This window comes from Giraffa tippelskirchi, chromosome 7, assembly GCF_054371585.1.
Source record: "Giraffa tippelskirchi isolate mGirTip1 chromosome 7, T2T-mGirTip1v1.2.pri, whole genome shotgun sequence".
Taxonomy (NCBI): domain Eukaryota; kingdom Metazoa; phylum Chordata; class Mammalia; order Artiodactyla; family Giraffidae; genus Giraffa; species Giraffa tippelskirchi.
The window spans coordinates 74,880,445-74,900,527 of NC_137281.1; the positions used below are offsets into that span (position 1 = coordinate 74,880,445).

Genomic DNA, 20,083 nt, shown 5'->3' on the forward strand with positions numbered 1-20,083 from the left:
CAACTGTTAGCTCTCAGGAAGAAGAGAAGCCAGCAAATGATGCAGCAAAGTCGTGGTCAGGGAGTAGAAGGAAAACCAGGTGAGTGTGGGGCTTCAGGAGCCTAGAGAAGAAAGTTTCTGGAGAAGAAAAGAGGGTGAAATCCACTGAGAGGAGGAATAAGTTGAGAACAGAGACCTGCCCTTTACATTTGTCAAGACAGGGATCATCAGTAAATCGATGACCCTGACCAGAGTGATTCTTTACAGAGGTGCCTATCTCCCTATTTCAGGCTTCCCTGGTGGCTCAGACAAGAAAGAATCCGCCTGCAATGCAGGAGACCTGGGTTCAATCCTTGGATAGGGAAGAGCCCCTGGAGGGCATGGCAGCCCACTCCAGTATCCTTTCTTGGAAAATCCCATGGACAGAAGAGCCTAGTGGGCCACAGTCCATGGGGATGCAAAGAGTCAGACATGACTGAGCAACTAACACTTTTATCTCCCTATCTGGCTGATAGTAGATGCTTAATAAATATTTAATAAGCAAATAAAAGAATCTGCCAATTGTTGATTTTCTAGTACTAAGTAAGACCTGTCATTTTTTTCTTTAAATAGGATAATATTTTTTATTTCCCTTAAGCCAATTCTGAACAGATAGGACAGAGAGAATTTAGAGGTCAGAACATTCTAGAAAAGAAGTATTTATTTCTTCTATCCCTCAAAAGGTTGGAAAAAAAATGAGAAGAAAAAAATTGAACACTGATTTCAGAGATATTTAGAATTTTTTCTTACAAGAAGGTATATTGCTTATGTAAGAGAAGGTCTGACTGTTTCTCAGGGGTCTTTAAACTTTTCATATAATTTGGTCCCCAGGTTTACATATTCTTAAATAGGCCACTAATTTATGAGAAGTAAATCCAAAAATTTCCCACATTTTATTCAAGGAAGGACATTCTTAACAGGGAGAGATAAATGGAAAAACAATGTTCATTTCATGGTGTTTCTAAAATCAATCAAAAGTGAGGAAAAGCAATTTATGTGTCAAATTAGATTTCAAATGAGTAAGAATTACATGATGTACTAAAAGCTCTTTTCTAGTAGAGACTTTGTTTTATGTGTGTGTTAGGTATTTACAATAAGTTTGTAGGAGGCAAAATTGATTATTTCTTCTGCTCAGAGGTACTGGCCTCGCATTTCTGGAACTTAAATCAACTTTAAACAACATTCAAGGGTCATCTCTAAATTAGCACATTCTGATGTTTAACATTTTCTCAATGTGGTTAGTGGAAGACAAGGCTTATGGAAGGCAACAGCCTATGTTTGCTTGGGGCCCTAGCCTGGATATGTGACTGACAATGCAGACAGCGAGAAAGCATTAACAAAGCCCCCAAACCTTGAGTTTTAATTTTAAAAACAGATTTTGTATTTGCTTAAGAATTGTGAGATGAAAGAAGGCTTTCTGGAAGCAAAGAAATGGGGAAAGATGTTAGAGAGAATATGGGCTGAATCATGCAGGTCTGAAGTCACAGGACATGTTGGGAATGCTGTTATTTGGGGTCTCCTGGGGTGTGGGAGAGCAGGAAGTGAGGCTGGAGAGGTAAGGCTCAGAATCAGAAAGGGCCTTTAGTATTAATGTGAGAAATTTGAAATTTATCCTGAATGTTATGAGAAACCATTTTTTTCTTATTACTTAGTGCAGCTTTTATGTTTCTAAATGTCCCCCTAAAATATTTGAATCTTTAAAGCAGTGTTTGGTGTGTTTTAAAAATTATTAATTTTACTTTCAGGCTGTGCTGGGTCCTTGTCACTGCATGGGCTTTCTCTGGTTGCAGTGAGCAGGGGCTACTCCTCCTGTGGTACTTGGGCGTCTCCTTGCAGTGGCTTTCTAGTGGAACATGGGCCCTAGGTGCCTGGACTCCCGTGGTTCCAGCACAAGGGCCCAGTAGTTGTGGGGCACAAGCTTTAGTTGCTTCTCAGAATGTGGAATCCTCCTGGACCAGGGATTGAACCCGAGTCCTCTGCATTGGCAGGCAGATTCCTGTCTCCTGTATCACCAGGGAAGTTCCTAAAGCAGTGGTTTTGAATTCCAGCTTCACATTACATTCACCCAAAGTGTTGCATAAACATAGAGATGAATGTGAGCCCCCCTCCCACTCAGATTCTGATTCGGTTGGTCTGGGTGCGGGTGAAGATGGTGGTAATGGTGACAGCCTGGGCACCTCTGGTCCAGCCTGGATTCTGCAGCTCGTGGGTTTTATCCAACCTACTCTCTCAGGTTGTTGCAACCGGCTGCCTGTCACCTGGAGAGGCTATTTTTCCCCTTGACTTCTCCACCTTTCTCAGTTTCTTATCAAGAATGGGAATGCTATGCGGTCATTACGTACGTGTTTTCAAAGACTGTTGACTACAATGAAAAGTGTCTACCATATAATGTTAACTTTAAACAAAGGATGTTTGATATGGTCCCAATTTGGTTTTTAAAAAGTGCTATAACATGAGTTTTTAAGATACTGCCTTGTTTCTACTTGCAATTTTTCACTTTCTTTATCCCAGTCAAGAAAAGTAAGGCTTCCTTACAAAGTGAAGGCCTGTGATGGCTTGGAAATCAAAAGTTGCCTGAAAACCACTTGTCTTCCTAGCTTTTGTTTTCCAGAGCTGGAGCCATGAAGGTAATTATGTGAGAAGCATCCAAGGAAAGTGTCAAGAGAAATGGAATTATTCCCGAAGAAAGGGTTTCCCCAGAGCTTTGGAGGAGAGACGTTTCTGGTCCCCAGAGGAGTGCAGGCCTCAGTGTCTGAATGACCTCTCCCTGGAATCCTCTTCTAGGATTCCCATATCCCCATCTTCTTTGATGTAGATCACCTACTACGTGGAGGTTAAGGGTATACTCGGGGTTTTTACCATTGCCTTTTGCAAGTTTAATGTTGTTTTCTCCAACTTTCCTTTAGAATACGGTGTCTATTATCTTGAGGCTTCAGCCAAATTCTGAATTCTAGAAAAGAGCCTGGAAGGGAACCCCTTAAATGTTCACCATAGATAGTGGCTTTGTAGATGATTTTCATGTTTTCTTTATACTTTTACCTGATTTCTGATGCTTTTGATGTTTCAGCAATGAACAATAATCAGAAGCAAGTACCAAGTTATTTATTTTTATTAGAGAATTCCCATAGTTTAGCTTTACATGTCTTTATTCCTTCCTTACCTGCCTCTTACCAGCTAAAATGTCTTTTTGTCTGAAACCACTTTGTCACCACACTTGCCTTTCACCATATTCATTTGTGTCATATTACAGATTCCACATATAAGTAATATTACATGGTCTCATATGGGTGTTTATCTTTTTGACTTGCTTCACTTATTATGATAATCTCTAGATCCATACATGTTGCTGCATTATTTCATTCCTTTTCATGGCTGAATAGTATTCCATTGTGTTTATGTACTCTGTCTTTTTTATCCATTCATTTGTTGATGGACATTTAGGTTGTTTCCATGTCTTGGCTATTGTAAATAGTGCTGTAAGAACATTAGGATTCATGTGTCTTTTCAAATTACAGTTTTCTCTAGATATATGCCCAGGAGTGGGATTAGTTTTTTGAGGAGCCTCCAGACTGTTCTCCATTGTTGTTGCACCAACTTACATTCCCACAAACAGTGTAGGAGGGTTCCCTTTTCTCCACACCCTCTCCAGTGTTTGTTGTTTGTTGACTTTTAAATCATGGCCATTCTGACTGTTATGAGTTCAGTTCAGTTCAGTCATTCAGTTATGTCCGACTCTTTGCGACCCCATGAATCGCAGCATGCCAGGCCTCCCTGTCCATCACCAACTCCCGGAGTTTACCCAAACTCATGTCCATTGAGTTGGTGATGCTATCCAGCCATCTCATCCTCTGTCGTCCCCTTCTCCTCCTGCCCCCAATCCTTACCAGCATTAGGGTCTTTTCCAATGAGTCAACTCTTCACATGAGGTGGCCAGAGTATTGAAGTTTCAGCTTCAACATCAGTCCTTCCAATGAACACCCAGGACGGATCTCCTTTAGGATGGACTGGTTGGATCTCTTTGCCATCCAGGGGACTCTCAGTACCTCATTATAACTTTGATTTGCATTTCCCTAATAATCAGCGATGTTGAATTTCTTTTCATGTGCCTATTGGCCATTTGTATGTCATCTTTGGAGAAATGTCTATTTAGGTCTTTTGCCCACTTTTCAATTGGGTTGTTCATTTATTTGTTACTGAGTTGTATGAGCTGTTTGTATATTTTGGAAATTAAGCTCTTGTCAGTTGCATCATTTGCAAGTATTTTCTCCCAGTCTGTAGGTTGTCTTTTCGTTTTGCCTATGGTTTCCTTTGCTGTGCAAAAGTTTGTAAATTTGATTAGGTCCCATTTATTTATTTTTGTCTTTATTTCTATTTCCTTGGGAGGCTGACCTAAGAAAGCATTGGTCAGAGAGTTTATGTCAGAGAGTGTTTTGCCTATTCTCTTCTAAGAGTTTTATGGTATCATGTCTTACATTTAAGTCTTTAAGCCATTTTGAGTTTATTTTTGTGTATTATGTGAAGGTGTATTCTAACTTCATTGATTTGCATGCAGCTATCCTACTTCCCCAGCACCATTTGCTGAAGAGACTGTCTACTCTCCATTATATATTCTTGCCTCCTTTGTTGAAGATTAATTGACTGTAGGTGTGTGGGTTTATTTCTGAGCTAGTTTGTTCCATTAATCCATATGTCTGCTTTTGTCCCAAAAGTATTTTTAAATTAAGCTAAGTACATGGGTTTTTTTTTAAGACATAATGCTATTGCACAGTTAGCCTACAGTATAGTGTAAACATAATGCACTTTTATATATACTGGGAAACCGAAAAGTTTGTGTGACTTGCTTTATTGGATAGTCACTTTATTGAAGTGGCCTGGAACTGAACCTGCAGTATCTGAGGCATGCCTATATTTACATATAAAAAATTCCTGTTTCACCCCTCTAATAATGTTTTGGAACATAAGACACATGAGATTCGTAGCTTGACTTTTATCCGGCATGGTCCCATATGCTCTTCATAGCCAGTCCCAATAATTCCGACTGACAGGCTTTGGTATTATTGACATTGTCAGGCTGTCTAGGTTTGAGGTGGTGACAACACAATCTCACAATTGCACAAAATCAGGAATGTCAGGAATGAGACAAGTAATCATTTGGCTATTCTGTCTTCCAGAGGTCAAGGGGAATTTTAGGTCTAAAAAATCAGAAATTGACTGTATAGCAAGACTAGAATTGACACTTAGTGCACCTCAGTACCCAGTATTTCCATTGTGTTAAAGTTCTAGTTTCCTGTTGGTGGGCATTTAGGTTGCTTCCCATTTTTTTGCTGTTACACAGAGCTACAGTGACAATTCTTAAGTATGTATCCGTGCTAACCTTAAGGAGTCTGTACCAGTCTGCTCTTGCTGTCATAACAAAAGCCATAGACTGGGTGGCTTAAACAATAGGAGCTTATTTTCTCACAGTTCTGAGGGCTGAGAAGTCCAAGATCAAGATGCCAGTCAGTCCCATTTCTGGTGAGAGCTCGCTCCCCGTCTTGTCGACAGCTACCTTCTCGCTGTGTCCTTACCTCTCTCTCTCTTCCTCTTCTTTTTTTCCTTCTTCCTCTTTTTGAAAGGCCGAAGTCCCATCAGATTAGGGCCCTACCTTTGAGACCTCACTGAACCTTCATTACCTCCTAAAGCCACTATCTCTGAAGATAGTCACGAAGGGACTAGAGCTTCACCATATGAATTTCGAGGGGACACAAGGCAGTCCATAGTAGGGTCGATCTGTAGGATTAACTCCTAAGACTGGAATTGACTTGTTGTGTCAAAGATAAATACATTTAAAATGTTACTTTACGGTGTTGAATTTCCATCCAAAAATCTTATACCAATTATAGTCCCAAATCTCTATGTGAGTCTTATTTTTCCCCATCTTCACTAACATTGGATATTATCCAACTTTATTTTTTGCCAATATAATAGCCTTTTAAATTTGCATTTAAAGACTTATGGATGTTATGGAGTGTCTTTCTATATGCTTGCTGGCCATTTGTGGTTCTTTTTCTGAAACACACATTTGACTTCAGTTGGCATTAGGAGCTGGGTCCACTGCTGAGACTTCTTCCCATGCAGGTGTTCACACGTGGTGTCATGATGTACACAGTGCTCTCTTTCATTGGAATTTGCCTAACTTAGGAAGGACAAGTCTATCCAGCTCCCATGAAAGGTTATGTTGTTGTTGTTGTTAAGTCACTAAGTCATGTCTGATTCTTTTGTGACCCCATGGACTGTAGTCCGCCAGGCCCCTCTGTCCATGTTACTTCCCAGGAAAGAATACTGGAGTGGGTTGCCATTTCCTTCTCCAGGGGAACTTCCTGACCCAGGAATCAATTCTGAATATAATGTAATGCTACTTATTTCTTCAACATAGAGCACAGTTACCCAGAGTGATACATAAACTTCCAGTAAATGCACCTGACTTCAATATTATAATAATCAGCAAGAAATATACTCCACAACCATCTTCTAGATTTCCAGCGACCATGGGGACCCATGATGTCAGGAAGTTCCTGAGTGCTCATCTAGGGCTAAAGAAAGTGGAAAAGCATCCTTGAAAAGTGTTACTCTCAGTAGGGGTCTGTCTGGAATAGTGCTAACTGTATTGAGCAGTGCCTAGCATTTAGGGCAAAGCACTCACTTGATACTTGGGCAGAGAGTAGTGAGGACAAGTCCACAGCAGCATCAGCTACCAGGGTGTGGCTTTACCCTAAAATTTGCAACTTCCACAGTAAGGAAAAATCTGTCACCTCTTCCTATTATAAAAGTAGTAAACGTTAACTGTTGGGTGAAAATATGGACATGTTCTTTTAAAAATGCCATGACACACCTAGTAACAATAATCACTTAGTGGTATCATCCAATACAAAGTTCACAATCTCATTCTGTGGTTGTCTCCAAATGTCTCTTCTTGCCCTTGGTTTGTCTGAATTAGAAACTAAATGAGATCCACACATTACATTTGATTGTTAAGTCTCTTGAATATCCCTTAACCCTCCATAGCCCTCTCTCATTTTCCTGCTATGCCCATGCTACGGAATTCAGGTAGTCCTGTGGAAAGGGTTACAATAAGGAAACACAGAAGTTCAACTAGCCCCGACATTCAGGTAATAGATTTGGGGGAAAAGATGAAAGTGATAGTTCAGTGATGGATCTAGGAAGGGCTGAGGGAGTGAGTAGGACTGAAATTCAGCCCTTGCCACACTGTCTGCGTGGCTTTTTCTTTTTGGCCACACTGTGTGGGATCTCATTTCCTGACCAGGGACCAAACCTGCACGTCCTGCATGAAGAGGCAGAGTCCTAACCACTGGACCTCCAGGGGGTCCCTGCTGCCTGGATTTGAGGAAGAGGCTAAATGTCTGAGATGGAGAAAGGACAAAGTAGGTCCTAGGACAGGAGAAAGATGAGAAAGCAGAGAAAGGTAGGATGAGGGGACTGGAGAGAGAAGAGGCTGATGAAACCAGATTGACATTCATTCTTTTCACATCAAAGCAGTAGAGTCATCTTTTCAAAATAGAGCAGATTCCCCCTGAAGAGATACAAATTTATCTGGTTTATGCTTTTCCTTATAAATTTTCATAGTATGTATGAAGATTAGGTTTTGTCTCTCCCAGCTTCGTCCCTTTAGTTTCCTGTTGTGGTTCCTCTGAATGTTTTATTATCGATTTTCTTGTCTATGGGTTAAGACAGTGTCTTTACCACTTAGTGACTGAGGCAACTGCCCCATTCAGTCTATTTGTGGTTCTCTTAGGAGTGTATGGCTTTAAGACTTCTGCTTCCTTCTTACACTGATAGTAAGAGCAAGGCAATAGGACCCAAAGTAAAGATTCTGACCCACAAGAAATGAAATGTGCAAATACGTGTCCTTTTTCAGTGGTGTTTGAATCCTTCAGGTCTTTTCTGAAGTTCTGGGTGAGATGTATTCTAACCCAAGTTCCTTGTCCTGGCCTGCAAAACACAGGTTTTTGCATCCCACCTGCCTCCCCAACCTCAACTCACACTGTGTTCTCCCAAGCTCTAGCCCACTGGCCCCTTTCTGCGGTTCAGGTGTGCCATCAAGGCTGCCACACTGCTCTCCCTCTGCCCCAGATCCTCACGGAGTTGGCTCCTTCTCATCTTTCTTGTCTCTGTTCACAAGTCCTCAGGATGGCTACTCTGATTTCTTATCTAAAGGACTCCTCCCCCAATCATTCTTGGTTCTTTTTTCTTGTTTTATCTTCATTGTACTTCTAGTGTTATCTGGTCTGTGAGTTTGATCATTAAGTGTCTTCTATGGATTAAATGTTTGTGTCCTCTCAAAATTCATATTTTGAAGGTCTGCTCTCATACCATATGATGGTATTTGGAGATGGGCTCTTTGGGAGGTAATATGGTCATGAGGGTGGAGCCCTCATGAATGAGATTAGTGCCCTTGTTAGAAGAAACAGGAGCCAGGTCATCTCTCTTTCTCTCTGCTCTCTGAGGACACAGCAAAAAGGTAACTGTCTGTAAACCAGAACTAGGGCCCTCACCAGAACCCAACCATGCTGGCACCATGACCTTAGATTTCCCAGCCTCCAGAGCTGTGAGAAATAAATATTTGCTGTGTAGGCCCCCAAGTCTATGGAACTTCTTATAGCCCAAACTGACTACAAGGGTCTGTGCTCACCAGGTCTTATGAGATCCAGGAGAGCAGACCCGAGTAGGCCTTGTTTACTGCCATTCCTCCAGCCTCTAGAACAATGTCTGGAAGGTGGTAAATACTCAGACATGACTTTTTGAATATATTGTGAATGGAGAAAAGTTCCAAGTCTCAGAAGGTCAGACTGCCCCATTGTTCCCTTTACATTTTGGTCCTTCCTGGTAATAAACTAAGCCTCCACAACTCCTCTCAGACACAGCCAGCGGCCTGCACAATCATTTGCCTCAAAGCGTTGGGAAGTTAATGACCCTCCCAATGGTGGCTTAGGTTCTTGAAGAAGACTGCTGGAAAACTGAAAGAAAATCCAAAGAGCATTTTGGAGATGTGAGACAAGGATTTGAGTTTTGACATGTGAAATGACAGGCATAGAAAGGGGGGCTTGGGGGACGAGGACTGGCCTTCTTTCAGGTCAGGCCTTGTCCCCATGTCTTAACCCATGTTGTGACCCTGAAGCTTCTCAACAAGCTTACAAAATAAGAATTAGTATCCCCATTTTACATATGAGGAAACTGAGGCTCAAAATGGTAAAGCAAATTTTTCAGGATCAAATAGCTAATACGTGGTAAAGCCAGGGTTCAAGCTAAGGTCATGCTGACTCCAAGCTTGTGTGTTTGTGTGTGTTTCTTATCGCCCACCTCTGCCATCTCTGCTCTGAAGACATGGGTGGGGGTGGGGATGGGGATGGAGCAAAGGGGGTGCTGACATTACACAGATATTAACAGACCCATGAAAACTGGATTGAAGAACACCTCCCATGTTCTAACCAGTTATTATTGATTTCAAATATGCTTTAGAAGCACCTGAGGCAGAACAGGCTCTGCTGTCTTGAAACAAAGGGTCTGATTCACCATCATTTTTAAAATGATATAAACAGACATGTGGTTTAGTATCCACATGGTTCATTTCTCACCATTCTCCTGACAAATGAAAATTATTTAAGAACACACTGTGTACACAGATAAGAAGAAACAAAATGTTTTAAATGATGCACAACAAAATCCAGCAGTATAGAAGAGTGCACGTGAGCTCTTGCTCACTGCACAGACTAAATTTAATCACTTATTTAAATAGTAATAAAAATACAATCTTTTATGGATCTTGTACAGACTACAAAAGAGAGAAATTATTACCATATGTGAGTTTTTTATTAGGCAGTTTTCTTCAATGAGCTGCACTGACAACTCCAAATATAGAAGCAGAAGGCTGTGTATTTTAAAGGAATTAATGTTGTGAGTTAGAGACTACACTGTATTACCACTGGCACTTTTCATCATGGTTTGTGCACACCACATGATCATCTTATATAACATTACATTTAGAAAATATATCTGAGTGACAATTTTGTCACATTCACACACCATGAGCTGGTTAAGGAGGCAATGCTGCAGTTGCCTCCTGTAGTGCTTTGCTGTTGGTAATAAGGACAGTTCATTGTGGTTAAAAGAAGTTAGACATCGATATGATTAAGTTGTTCCAATTCATTAAAGGCCATCAGTGGCCACCACTGGGACAGTGAGTTCTTTTGCAGTGTATATATCCTAGAGGCAAACACCATCATTGGTTAAAATTTTGTCTAAAAGTCAGTTTCTGTGCTGAAAACTATTTTCACAAAACTGAAAGCTACTAAGCTGTTTTAATGTACTTTTTCTTCTCATTAATATATTTATGACCAAGTTCTCTGAAACCCTTGGAATTTACTCTCTTTTTAATATGTGCTCTTATTTCAATCTCACCCATTTAAGATCACCACCTAATAGGCTTTAAAGTGGTGGTGAGAATTTCACCAGGGAAACCCTTTCTCGTTGGGAATGTTCAGCTGCTGAGCAGTGATCTAGAGCCACCATGGTGCAGAGTTGGACTCGACAAGAACACTCAGGAAGGTGTGCTGTGAGTGTCATTTCAGAGAATCTTTCCAAACTGTGCATGTAATTCACAGGTATCTGAATGGCACAGTGGTACTATTGCTATGTGTTGAAGAGGACTAGTATATGATGTTCACTTTCATGTTATCTGTTTGCTAGAAAGTACTTTGGGTCAAGGTCATTATAACTAGGACCCTGGGACACTCTGTAGTCTCTAAGAATGTCTCTGGCCTGTAAACAGATTCTAGTTGGTGATCTTCCATGTGAATATCTGTTTCATGAAGGCAGTCTGAGCAAGAATCACAGAAATCCAAAGACATTTCTGGAGGACAATCCTGCCACTGAACACCCTGGATAGGTTCTATTCCACAGTTATCACGCTTGAAACCCACATGTTGCATAAATCCACTTTCAGCTTGCATTTGCTGAAGTTTTTCTGTGTTGTTGTTGTTGTTTTTTAACTTTAATAACTCTAATATTCCTTATATTCAGGGAAATTCCCATGTTGTTGTTGTTTAGGACCTAAATCATGTCTGACTCTTTGCGACCCCAGGGACTGTAGCCTGCCAGGCTCCTCTGTTCATGGGATTTCCCAGGGGAGAATACTGGAGTGGGTCTGTTTCCTCCTCCAGGGGCTCGTCTCAACCCATGGATCAAACACACGTTTCCTGGACTGGCAGGTGGATTCTTTACTGCTGAGCCACCATGGAAGCCCCCAATTTCTAGGTATAGTGGGAATAGTGTCTTCACCTGACGCCTCCTCAGTAGCAGTGTTCATGTGGCTGTGAAGACGGGGTGAGTCATCATCGTCTTCCACATACACGGGTGGCTCACGGGAAGTCATGAAATGGAAGGCTTAAAGAGATGCTTTTCAAGGGGTGCTGTCTGCTTGTTGAAGACTCTTTGGAGAATGTATATACTTTGGTGTTCTGCCTGGAGCTGGAATGCCAGCTTTAGTTAGTTTTATGAAATCCTTCTGTGCTCGGTTGGCAACCTGTCTTGCTGACCTGTTGCCCAGGTCATCTGCTCCCTTCTGCTAGCGTTGAGACTCTACTTCTTCAGGAGGGTATTTCAGAAGTAGTCATTCAAGCTTCCTCTGTTCGTCAATAGTCCACAGTTGGTTAAATATATCATCACACAGGTGTCCTCTTATCATCTGAGGTTGACTGTTTGAACCTTCTGGACCACCACTCAAAGGTAATACAGAGTATGAGAGGGACTCCCCATCCTTCCTAGGATCTAAAGGACTTTTTGGTCTAGCAGGTATACCTACTTTATCAAAAACTAGTTTAACTCTCCTAGTATGTCTTTTATGATTTTAAAATTCTCTTTCAAAGTTCCAAAGGCTATTGGTTAATTGGTCCCATACAATCTTAGGTGCCTGAATAACTCTCTGTGGACATGGAAGCCCTATACCAGCCTTCCTCTGGAGTTTTCCCACAAATCCAATGGGACTTTGAAGTGCTTCTCTCTGATGTCTGCCCAAACTTTCAAGGTCCTGAACTGCAATTGTCTGTAACGATCTCTGATAATTTTCATGTAGGGCCGAGCACCGCAGGCCACTCTGGCCACTGTGACTGCCCTCCGGCCCCACATGGCACCGGCTTGGGAAGCCACCTCAGAGAAGCTCAGCAGAGGTGCCAGGGCACCTTCCCTGGTATTTTTACACAATAGGGACCTCTACAAATTATAGCTGTTTGGCCCTTCAACTGCAAAGGAAACAAAGGCTATCACTGGGCCATCAATAATCTCAATATCAATAAGTGGACACATATGCAGCAAAAAGATGCCTGAAATTTTAGAATTTGATTGTTTCTCGAGTAATCTTTTTACTTGACAGAATTAAATGTGTTGTTGTGCTTCCATTGTTTCAGCCTATTTTGAAAATGAGATAATGCATCTTCAGGGTGGGAGAGAGAATTGTCCCTCCTGACACATTTTACACAGTAATAACAGAGCTCTGTGGGGAAAGGATGAACCAGGAAGGAGAAGCTAATTAGAGCCACTGCTTTCTTTCCAAATTGCGCCGCAGAGTAGTAAGATATCAAAGCCACATACAGCTTCCACTTCCATCAACACGATAGAAGATGACTTGAAGGTCAAAGCAGCCCGCGCTCTGTCACAAAGGAGGGCTCTTTTCATACCCAGATGGAGCTCTGTAATCCTCTGCAGACTCCCAGCATCACTTACTGGGTTTGAAGATGACTATTTGTCTGGCTCTTGTGTTTCCTTCACTATTAGAGTCCGAGCCACAGTAGGAGGAACTTACCTCAACCTTGTTGATGGATGCTACAGAGAGAAAATTAAAAGGGGTTGGCTGTGGAATGAGAGCTCCTGGTTGAACAATGTTCCCAACACATAGGAAAAATGTTGGTCTTTGAGTGATAGATCCATCCTAGATTTTTACATGGCAGAGAGAAGCTAGGTGCATATTGTGCTTTTCTTTGCTGAAAAAGTTCACAAGTGAGGCTTGAGATGTGTGTGTGTGTGTGATAGCTTATGGTGAACAGTGATCTCCGAAGAAGATTTAGTAGGACCAGGGACCAATCTTTATCACTCAAGAGCTTTTGTGTAGCAGAGTTTTATTAATGTGAAAACGGACAGGGAAAGCTTCTGACACAGACATCAGAAGGGGGTGGAGAGTGCCCCCCTTGCTAGTGCTAGCAAGCTGTTTTATGTCTCTTAGAAAGCTGTTAGTCAGATAAGAGAGACACCTCAAGGCTGAAGGAGTTTCCCCAGGCCCCTCTCCCACAATAGGCGTTTTTGAGATAGGATGGCACGAGGTATGTCATCCCCCAGCCGTAAAACAATTGATATGAATACTGGCTTGTTGAGCTATTATCTGCCCAAAGTTTGAGAAAAGAAAAAAAGTTAGTTTTAGGTGGAACCATTTTGAAGAAAGGCAAATTCCAAAGCAAATACATAGTTTCATTAACACAACTTAAGAAAACCATTTCCATGGAGAGTTTGTTTCTTCCTGCCACTTAGGGGAGGGATAGAAAAATGTCTGACACTTGCAGCCTGTTTCCCCTGTTTGGAGACCCCTGGCCTTCCTGCCTGTTACCTTCTCATGTGTGAGTCCAGCTCACCTGGAAGCCTCATTACTAATTCAGGGAGAAGGACGCCAAACCCCACCCCCCTGCCTCCCTGCTGAAGGAAGGATGAGCACGGTGTTAATGAGAGCTATCGGAACAGATGAAAGGAGACACTTGTGCACTTTCATGTGAAGAGGCAAATGGTAATAAAGCCATCTTGGGCATCAGCATCCCAAGATGCTCCTGGTACTCATTGCTGGCCTGCTCTTCCTATAACATGGTAAAGACATCTTAACATGTTAAAGAAAAACTACTCCTACCCAGAATAGTTTTACGTCTTTAAATCAGAAATCTGATAACTAGAGAAGACGCAGTAAGCTCCAAATCCAGTGTTTCCTAAACTCTGGGCAGACCAAAGCCATCCGTGAGGCCTGGCCTAGACTCTGCCTTCACTGGCTGGGATCTCTCTGGTGAACAGTCTCTCTGCTGGGTCTTGAACTTGGGCAGATGTGGGGCCCTGACTAATGCAAATCTGCATTTTACAGTGGAGGAAATTGACGTCCACAGAAGGGACCCGAGAGCCTCTGAGGACAGCAGAACCAGGACTGAACTCAGCTCCAAAGCACATCAAAACCCAATCAAGCTACGCTTCCTTTGTCAGTAGGCACAGATCTTGCATGGTGGGCTTTAGGGCCACAGATCTGAAGATTCAGCTGTTTAGAGCAGAAGGCAATTTGGATCAATTGTCCTCTTCAGTCTGCACCTGGAAGCTCTTTACTGAGTTCCTGACACCCTAGAAAAAATACCATCACCCAGCTCTGAAAATGCCTGATTAGCATGTCAGCTGGGGCTGCTTAAACTTTACCTTTAGGTTATCTCTCTATTTCATAACTCGAGGCTCTGTTCTATTGATTGCTGAGTCTGACTCACTGCTGATGTTTTTGAGCAATTGACCATTACTTCAGGTAAATGGGGGATCCAGAGGGAAGAAGGTGTTTGTGGTCCTGCAATTTCCTGGCATATTACCCATCTGGGAGATGGTTTAGGAGTCTACTGGAGAAGATATTTTTTTAAAACACAGCCCAGCAGCACACTTTTTGTGAAAATTGACACCTAACTTAATTCAGGAGAAATCCGGAAGAGCTAGAATGTAGAGCTTCCTTGCCTGAAGTTGTGGAGCCAGTATGAGTGGGTTTGACCTTGGCAAAAAAAGCAAAGAAAGTCTGATCTCGTCTTAAAGGGGCCCCTTTGGGTCAACTCAATGATTATTTGCAACCTGTGTTGGAGAAACAGTTGTAGATTCAGTTCTATTAATGTTTTTCTGCCTCAGATATTAATTTAAGGTAGAGATACTCATTCCTTTTGGTTGTTGTTGTTTAAACCTATGGTTTTTGCGTTTATCCTAAATAGAGTCATAAAAGAATCTCCAAACTTACAAAACTCAGTTGATATTCATGTATTTTTGCACATAGATATAAGCCATTTGTTTTGAGGTGGGGATAAGAGGCTGTTCTGAAGTCGAAGTTTTAAAACGTGGGTTTGAAACCTATGGACCTGCTAGTAGTAAATAAAGAGTAAATAGAGCCAATCAAGCTTCCTGTTTACACAGTACTTTTGCTTCTCACAGGGACAATGACATTTCTTAGAGTGATTTGCAGGGTGGGATGGAAGGGTGGGCCTTAAAAAGCACCCCCCACACACTGACACTTTAAACTCAGACAAAACGATCTGTTCTCTTTATGGTTAAGTGCTGAGACTCTCCTTGGCAATTCAGTTAATTCCTGAGAGAGGGAACACACAGACTTTAACTACATTGGGTCTGTTTCTCCAGGTGGAAAATGCGTGGAGGTGGGAGGTAGTGTTTGTTCAGTTCTATTTTGTTCCTGGTAGAGATATAAAGCCTCTGGAATATGATCTCAGTTAATCCTCTAACAACTCAAAAGTTTGGTAGGATTATCACTACTTCACAGATTAACCCCAGGCATGGGGACGTGAACAAATTGTTGAGTTGCACAGGTAGAATCTGGAGTTGTCTTAGCCCAGGTTGTATAACAAAACACTACACGTTGGTGACTTAATCAACAGACATTTATTTCTCACAGGCCTGGAGGCTGGGAACCCAAAATCAAGGTGGCAGTAGATTGGGCTCCTGATGTGGGCCTACTTCCTGGTTCCTAGACGTCTATCTTCCAACTGTGTCCTTACATGCCTGGGAGAGAGAGAGAGAGAGAGTTCTGGTCTCTCTCCTTCTTCTTATAAGAACACTAATCCCATCATGGAGGCCCCATCCTCATGACCTCATTAAACTTAATTATCTCCCAAATGCCCCACCTCCCAGTGCCAACCCATTGGGAGTTACAGCTTCAATATATAAACTTAGAAGGGAGACAGTCAGTCCACAGGAGGAGATGTCCTCACTTCTGCCCTCTCGTTGAGCCTTGGCAGGGATTGAAGAAGCACTGTAAAAAGGACCAGATGGGTAGGGATCTGAGAACACTGCTGCTGCTGCTGCTAAATCTTCAGTCGTGTCCAAATCTGTGCAACCCCATAGACGGTAGCCCACCAGGCTCGCCCATTCCTGGGATTCTCCAGGCAAGAACACTGGAGTGGGTTGCCATTTCCTTCTCCAATGCATGAAAGTGAAAAGTCAAAGTGAAGTTGCTGAGTCCTGTCCGACTCTTAGCGACCCCATGGACTACAGCCCACCAGGCTCCTCCGTGCATGGGATTTTCCAGGCAAGAGTACTGGAGTGGGGTGCCATTGCCTTCTCCGCTGAGAACACTGGTGTTGCAATTAAGAGACCACTGATATTGGGAGACTTTTTCCCAGGGGCAAGATGTAGCCTTAAGAATGAGAGATCATCTATAGGGAAGAACATTTTTTTTCTTCCTTTTTCTTTTGTAACCCTAACTTGTAGCATGTAAATTTGATGCCAGTATGTACACACTCACACTCGTATATCTATGGAGATACAGAGGAATAGAATAGGATTAGAGTCTATAACATTAGTTAATTCTGTAAGGTGAAATTCTAAGTTATTTGATCTATTTTTTCATTTATCTGTAGTGTTTACTTTTCTAAAATGACCTGTGTATTATTTGTGTATATATAAAATTGATATTCCAAATCCTCCCAATATATCTTTTCACAATTTAAGTTGTTTTTCAAAGGTCACTTGTGTTGTGTCTGTGTATTTCAAAACAATAGGTTGTAAATTCAGGCATTTAGTGTTAACTCTTATTTTTCTTCCCACCATACTGATATATTTGCTGTTGGTGGTGGTTTGCTTTTTGTGTAAGACTGACAAGTTGTTTTGATATCCTATAGATGAGAATCCCAGGGACGGGGGAGCGTGGTGGGCTGCCGTCTATGGGGTCGCACAGAGTTGGACACGACTAAAGCGACTTAGCAGCAGCAGCAGCAGCAGCTGTAATCTAAGTGATTAAGTGTTTTTTCTGAGCTCTCCTCGAGGCTTTCAACAGCATGAGATTTTGTGCCCTTACAGTTATGAGACAGAAGTGAAGACCATTTGTTGTTGTTTGTTGGGGTCCTTTAATGGACCAGAACCTGGTGGTATGGAGTCGACGATAAGAAAGTAAAGGAAAGCCTAATATTCCCTGGTTGACGCAAAAAGCCAATAAAATCCTAGACAAAGGATTTGCGCTGTTTATGTAGGCACCGAGCACCCTCTCGAGGAGGTCTTGAAAGCCCAGGCAGGTAAGGAAACACAGTGAGCCTCTGCGCTCCAGGAAGTTCGCCTGAAGGAGAGAAATAGAGTAAAAGGGAGAGAGAGAAATGAAGAAAGACACGGGGACCCGAGTTCTGATGGAACAAGGGCCTTTATTCAACATAATGTGGGCATATATATACTGTCTTACAAGATAGCTTTTTTCAGCAAAGATAAGGATCAAAAATCTTACAAATCATCCAGGAAGCATGAGGCTAGAATCCCTCTCAGGGTTGTAAGTAATCACTTTCCATATCAAAAAGGAAGAAGGTTGTAAATAGTTACTTTTCACCGTATGGAAAAGCTAACAAAGGAAATGCATACATTCCTTGTTCCTGAGAGCCAGCTTGCAGGCTCCTCTCGCACCTGCATTCAGAGCTAATAAGGAACAGAGGATTTATGCAAGACCAAAAACCAGCACACAGGAAGCCTCCTGTTAAATGCTTCCTGACAGTTGTTCATTTGCCAAGTCGTGTCTGACTCTTCGTGACTCCCTGGACTACAGCACTCCAGGTTTCCCTGGCTTTTCCTCACCATCTCCCAGAGCTTGCTCAAACTCATGTCCGTCGAGTTGGTGATGCCATCCAACCATCTCATCCTCTGTCGTCCCCTTATCCTCCTGCCCTCAATCTTTCCCAGCATCAGGGTCTTTTCCAGTCAGTCAGCTCTTCGCATCAGGTGGCCTAAGTATTGCAGCTTTAGCTTCAGCATCAGTCCTTCCAATGAGTATTTAGGGTTGTTTTCCTTTAAGATTAACTGGTTTGATCTCCTTGCTGTCCAAGGGACTCTCAAAAGTCTTATCCAGCACCACAGTTTAAAGACCTTTTATGAAATGGAAAAAGGTAAAGTTAGGAAAACTGATCACTGGGCTGCCCACCAATCCCTGTCCCACAGATGAATGACTTTGTTACCTTTTCAAAGAAGAGTCAATTTTTGATTCATGAACATTTTAAAAATAAACATTAAATGAAGCTAGTCTTATTTTTTTGCCAGTATGGTTTGAGAACAAAGATTAAAATAAACAAATAGGAAAAGGAAAGCCTTTAATTATTCTTTGTAACATTTAAAGCTTAAACAAAGTAGCTTAGTATCAGTGGGAGCTAAAACTAATTAGAAATAAAAATTATATTTGCTTCATCAATATTAAAATAAATCCAAGGGAAAACAAAGAGGCTCTTTTGTCATTAAATTTAATTTGATGTAACAGTCTTAGTTCTTACTGTTTGCAACTGTGGGGGTTTTCTTTAAAAGAATGTCTGAGCATAAAAATATCAACAATTTGCTGAGTTATGTGTAGAAGGTAGATGATTCAAAGGGGAGGGAGGGAAGAGAAGGCTTCAGAACAGGCAGGTGAGGTGAGGTCTTAATAGCAGCTCAAGACCTGCATGGTGGGTGGGATGACTGAGAAGACGGGGTGGGGGTGGGGGGGCAGATGTCCGCAGGGGTCCCCGGGGCAAGGTTCCTGTCTCCTGTCCTCCACTGTGTTGGTGGGTAGCATTTTCAACTCCCTCAGGGACGGCTTGGAGAGGGCAATGCTGTTGTGGAGCTGTGTTTCCTCTGGCAAGAGCAGGGAGAATCCTACAGAGCATGAGACAGCCTCTTCTAGAAGAACTGGGGCAAGTGGAGTGGCCATTGGACAGTTGGAAGGCACCCCATGAAAACTGAGACATTTGCTGATCTGATCGAGTCTGGGCCACACAAGTCTGAGCCTTGGCATATGATGCCTCCCTGGCTTAGCACGTCCTGTGACTGTGTGCTGCTGTGTGCAGGAAGGAGCACTCGGGTAGAACCACCCTCTGCTGACAGTTTGCTCCATGCCGGGCCCTGTATTAGGTCAGAGGAATTCATGCATTTTCTCATGCAAGATTCACAACAACCTTCTGGAGCAGAAATGAGTCCCCCCATTTTTTAATAATACAACTTATCAATTTCTTTACTCTCATTCTCTGATGGCCGTACCTCTCTTTTCATTGTGTAAAAATACACATAAAGTTTTTCACTTTTAATCATTTTTAAGTATACAGTTTAATAAATCACATACATTCACATTGTTATGCCACCACCATCCTCCCAAACTGAAATGGTACCCATGAGAGAAAACCTTCCCCTCCCTGTCCCCCCAGCCCCTGGCAGCCACCTTTCAACTTTCTCTCTCTATCATCTCCATATTCTAGGACTGTCATATAAGTGGAATGATACAATCCTTGTCTTTTTGTGTCTGACTTATTTCACCTTGAAATCTGGTGATGTGTGCAACAGATGTTTTAATTTACCTAAGATAATTTGCATAATCGATTTAACATGTGGCTTATCAAACCTGCCAAAGAGCAGGTGACAGTATGGAATTAATATGATTACTAATTTGACACATCATTGAGATTAATTTGACCTTTCTTGCTCTCAGAATACCCAGAGGTCTTTACAGACAGGGATAATGTGCTGTGAGCTGCCATGTGTAGCAGCCTGAAATCCACCACCCAGCCTCAGAAATAAAGCAACCACTTGGCTCAGTCTGGCCTCATGCTTCAGCTCCTTTTCTTTCAGAGTCTTCTAAGTTGAAAAGAAGGTAATGAGTGAGTATTGTAGGAGGCACCTGACTCTGAGGGTTCATGACTTTATGAAAAGGAGTTGATTTATCTTCCCTCTAATACCATAAATGGTACCACCTTCTCCCTGGTCTGTGGATTTATCCTTGGTCCCAGACTTAAAGAAATGTTAC

General features: G+C 42.1%; 1 pseudogene; it reads right to left on the reverse strand.

The window, feature by feature from the left end:
* Nucleotides 1-10,746: 10,746 nt before the first annotated feature.
* LOC145513804 (ZZ-type zinc finger-containing protein 3-like) lies at nt 10,747-13,704 on the reverse strand (annotated as a pseudogene).
* Between the last annotated feature and the right edge of the window lie 6,379 nt (nt 13,705-20,083).